Below are 5026 nucleotides of genomic sequence, written 5' to 3' on the forward strand. Positions count from 1 at the left end.
AATAGCATCATTCAATTATATATATGTATTAAAAAATTTAAGGCAAAATATTGAGATCATCCGATTGCATGCAAAAATTACCAACATCACTCAAAGTAAGAAATAGTTCTTGGATCACTTAAAGGCTTTTTCTATGTAAATTAAATTAGGGTATTTTGATTTACATAGGTACTAAATCAAATTAGGTAGAATAAATTTATTAGACTAGTTTTAACTACATATAATTCGAATCAGGTTAAGTAGATTTAGCACACAATTTCGAAGTCCATGGTAATTTAAAGTAGGCTGTTTTGAATTAGTCCATTATTTGGTGTCCATAGTAATTCGAAATAGGTGGTTTCGATTTACCCAATAGTAAATCTAACCAACCTAATTTGATTTATATAGGACTCTCGACTCACACTAAATCTAATTTACCTATTTCGATTTACATAGAGCCTGATTCTATATAATTCGAATCAACTTCATTCGAATTACATTTTACCAACCCATATCCCACCAAATCTAGAGAAAGTGATGCTGCCTAGCATAATGGAACACGACCTGAATCGGATCTACCGCTTAGATGGAATCGCACATATCGCTGGTAGCGTGTACGTTGAGGTTAGTACAATGAAACTTAAATTTTCGATTTATTTTATGTAAGAAAAATGCCATGTGTTAGTTTTGGTTAAATCGGTTAGATTTTGTTTATTAACATGATTAGAAGGTGTAAACTTATATTAGTAGTTAGAGGTTTGATTTAGTGGTCACAATGTGTTAGAAATCACTTGTTGATATTAAACTGTTTAGAAGGCGAATATTATAATTGATAGAATTTGTAAATCTCGATGAGGGGTAATAGAATTAGCTAGAAGGATGGTAGAGTGTTAGAGTATACGAATAAAAAATAGATGTTAGATAAGGGATTCTGAGAATTTAATAAAAGTATGGTTAAAGTAAAAAGACAATTAAAAAAAATCCATTTTAGATAATTTTTTTTGTAAAATTTTGGAATTGTAAGAGTATTTTTTTTATGTCACGCAGCCCCACCGTTGCATCTTGAGTATGAGAAGGCAGCATGGTATGCCGTTAGACGATAGGATCATGCCGTACGTCCAGATGGCTAGGTTGGCCCATCTCGCGAGGCTCAATGATCACTGGTTCAAGTTGGATGAGCCGTTAGTCAGTGCATTTGGGGAGAGATGGCATTCGGAGCCTCATACCTTTCATCTGCCGTTCGGTGAGTGTATGGTTACGTTACAGGATGTGGGCTACCAGTTAGGGCTCCCGATCGACGGTCACTATGTCAATGGATGTTTGATGAACTTCGAGACATACATCGAGCGAGGACGGCGGGCGTGGCGTGGTTTCAGGAGTTGTTGGGTGTGATGCCGCCACCTGACTGCATCGACAAGTTCACTGTGAAGTGCACTTGGATGCAGCAGACCTTCAGTCACCTTTTAGAGGGGGCAGACGAGGAGACAGTCTGAAGGTACGCCAGAGCATACATTATGATGCTACTATCAACTCAACTCTTCGGCGATAAGTCCGGTACTAGTATACATATCAGGTGGCTTCTGTATGTGACGAGGTTAGAGGACATGGGCAGTTATAGTTGGGGATCTGCCGCTCTGTCTTGGTTATACAGGTGCCTATGCCGTGTAGCCAACAAGAACATGGTTAAGTTGGCAGGACCTTTACAACTCCTCCAGTCATGGATCTTCTGGAGGTTTTCGGATTTTAGGCCCGACGGATTTGATTCCTTCTACTGGCCGTTGGCCTCGAGGTACGCAATTGATTAATAATTATTTATATTCTTCCCTGAAAGACTCATGTTTGTTCATTTTTTTGTATAGCAAGCCACCTCTAAAAATTTTAAAAGGAATAACTAGAACATCAAAATTCAAGATTAAAAGGGTTAGAAATATTCTCCTTTTTCTTCCTTATGAATTCGGCCATAAAGTTTTTATGCAATTAAAAGATGTGTTGTTTCTCATTTAGGAGGCTTTTGGTGATCCTAAAGGCTAAGGAAGTAACATAAGAGGATTAGCAAAAAATGACAAGGGTTAGGATAGCTAGAAAGCCTCTTATGCGAATAATATGTATCTATTGATGTTTTCATGATGTTTTGATAATGATCGATGGCTATGAATATTCTTATTGATGATTGCATGGTTGATGAGCTAATGATATACTTCACAAGTGTTTGATATGAATTTTTGATGAATATATATGATGATGATGGCTGAATGTATATATGTAATTGGAGATAATTTACAATTTTGTAAAAGTTAAAAATCAAGTAAAGAAATTGTAAGATGATATTTAAAGAAGTTAACTATATAAAAGATTAAAAGATTGGAAGAAAAGTAGTTAAAAGAGTCTAAAAAAATCATAAACACAAGTTTTAAGTTTATCAAAAATATATGTTGAACCAAATATAGTGAATATGTGATTTAGAGTAAAAGTGGGCTAAAAATGTAAATAACAAATGATTAGGCTTAAAAATATAAATATAGAAGACTTATGAATAAAAATATAATTATATAAAAGATTTGGACTAAAAACATAATTAGGATAAAATTCTGGACATAAATAAAAATTTTAGTAAAATTTAGGAGTAAAAATATAACTATAACAAAGTGGTTATTTTGATAAAAATATGAGGTTAAAATAGTAAAGTGAGAACACTAATGAAAAAATTGTTATTGTAAAGTGTGAGATTAATATGATAAAATTAAAGAGTAAAGGATAAAATGATCATATTACAAGACATTGAGGGTAAAATGGTAAATTATAAAGAAGAAAATCTAAAAAATCTCAAGAAAAAAAATTAAAAGACATAAAAGTCATTATGTATAAACGTAAAAAGGTCCCATAGAAGATAAAAAAAGGCATTATGGTAATTATAGGAAAAGACTAAGTGTAAAAAGGTCTTTAGAGAATAAAGAAAAAAGATAAACTAAGATGCCATAAGGAATGTAATAAAGTCCCAAGATGCTTAAGACCACCTAACAGAGTGGAGGTTTTGTCCTGCTTAACCAGTGTCAGAATGATGTGGGGATGCCCATCTTATGTTAGAAATTATTTCGCAACTAGGAGGATGTTATAGTGTCAAGCTTTTCGATGATTGTCAAGTATCCCGATGTACATGGCTTCATCCATGAGACAAATATGTTAAGTGTATGCAGTTGAGGAACCGTATCCTAGCTTGGTCATGGATAATGTTGGGTTGTGGGTAGTCAACCAACGAATGAGCTCATGGCCAGCAATAAACATGCACCATGACTGTCTATAACATATCTTTGTAACTGTGATTGTGTGTGTTTGTGTTTATGTTTGTTGTTTCCTTTACTACTGTTATCCTATATCTATGTATTGTATATGTCTGTTTAAAAGTTAATATCGCAATAATATAACCTTTAGATTTAAATACTCGACTTCCCCGACCTTCTTCCATTATACCCTGTTGGGAACCTTAGGTTCTCACCCCCTTCTATCCACTGTTCTTATAGATGTGACTGGGAGTCATATTCTTTGAACTTCTAGCAATATTCTGTTACGAGGACCCTATATGGGGAAACACCGTCATATGGGAAGAGCCTCGCACATACATGTGTATACTCCACAATTGTCTGTTCTTGCATCCGTTACTTGCAAAGCTGTATCTTGGTAGCAGACAGTATCTGTTTCCCTTGTAGCCTCTTAATTAAAACCCTGAGCCTGATTTACTACCCATTTCACACATACGAAAACACTGAGTATCGTCGGATATTAGCAGCGAGTTTTCTGTCGGATTCACTGTCGAATTTGGCATTAAAATTTTTATCCTAAAATATTACCGTCAGAATTGATGTTCCAATGGTAATATTTGGAAGGGGAAAAAGAAATTTTGGCGCGCTCACTACCGTCGGATTTACCGGGGGGTAAATCAGATAGTAACCTTGTTTAGTGAAACATTGTATTTTGAGAACACGGAAAACGTTATCATCGGATTAATTCGATGGTAAATTTGGGGCTAAATTCAAATACAAAGTCCTTCCCCCTCACTTGTTCGATGTCGTTCTCTCTCTCTCTATCTCTTTCTCTCTCCCTCTCTCTTTCTCTTTCTCTCTCCTCATCTGCTCATACCGCCGGAGCTTGCCCCCGATATCGCCACTGCACCTGGAGCACTTGCTGTCACCGCCGCTGCACGTGCTTGTCGAATTTGCTGTTGCTGTTGTCCTCGTCACATCCTCCGTCGCAGTTGTTGTTCATGTCGTCAACACCGCCGTCTTTGTCACCACGATATTAAAGAGAGACTGCAGCCATTATCAACAGATTGGTTTATTAGTATGGCTATTATATTTTTTCATATTATTTTTGTGAATTAACATTTTGTTAGGGTTGTTGTTAAATGTGTGGTTAAATTTGTTTAATAAAGTATGTTGTTAGGAGTTGTTATGTTAATTTAATGTAAGCAAAATTTAAATTTGTCATGCTTCTTGTTAGTTTGGTTGAGTTAAGAATTACGTTTAATTAATTATAATAATGAGTTTTACCTATTCTTTTAAATTAGTTTTCGAATTAGTTTCAGCTTGTGAATTTAATAAGTAATTCTTTTTATTAGGACGATGCTATTTCCTCTGAGCTCAATTGGAGTTTTCTTCTTTTGTTGCTTGTGCAATAATATTTCAGGTTGATTTTCTATCTCTAAATATAATGAATTGTATAAATTTTATGTTGGACTTACTTTTCCTAGGATAGAAATTTAGGATGGAAGTGGGAGAAGGTCGCATAGTGGTGCCTTCTCGAAACCCTTGTTTGCTGAAAAATTGTAGAGTTATAAGGGGTTGCACACTAGAATGGTTAGGATTTGATGTTTTATTGAATGCTTGTATGTTATTGATTTATGCCTGCAGCTGTTTCCTATGCAAAAAATGTTGTCTTTATTTGATAGATATGGCTGAATTAAGGTGAAGTTCTGCCGAAATATGGTGTGCGAAATTGAACTCCGCACAACTGAACCGGCAAGTGCACCGGGTCATCCAAGTAATATCTCAGG

This window comes from Arachis ipaensis, chromosome B03, assembly GCF_000816755.2.
Source record: "Arachis ipaensis cultivar K30076 chromosome B03, Araip1.1, whole genome shotgun sequence".
In the NCBI taxonomy this organism is placed as follows: domain Eukaryota; kingdom Viridiplantae; phylum Streptophyta; class Magnoliopsida; order Fabales; family Fabaceae; genus Arachis; species Arachis ipaensis.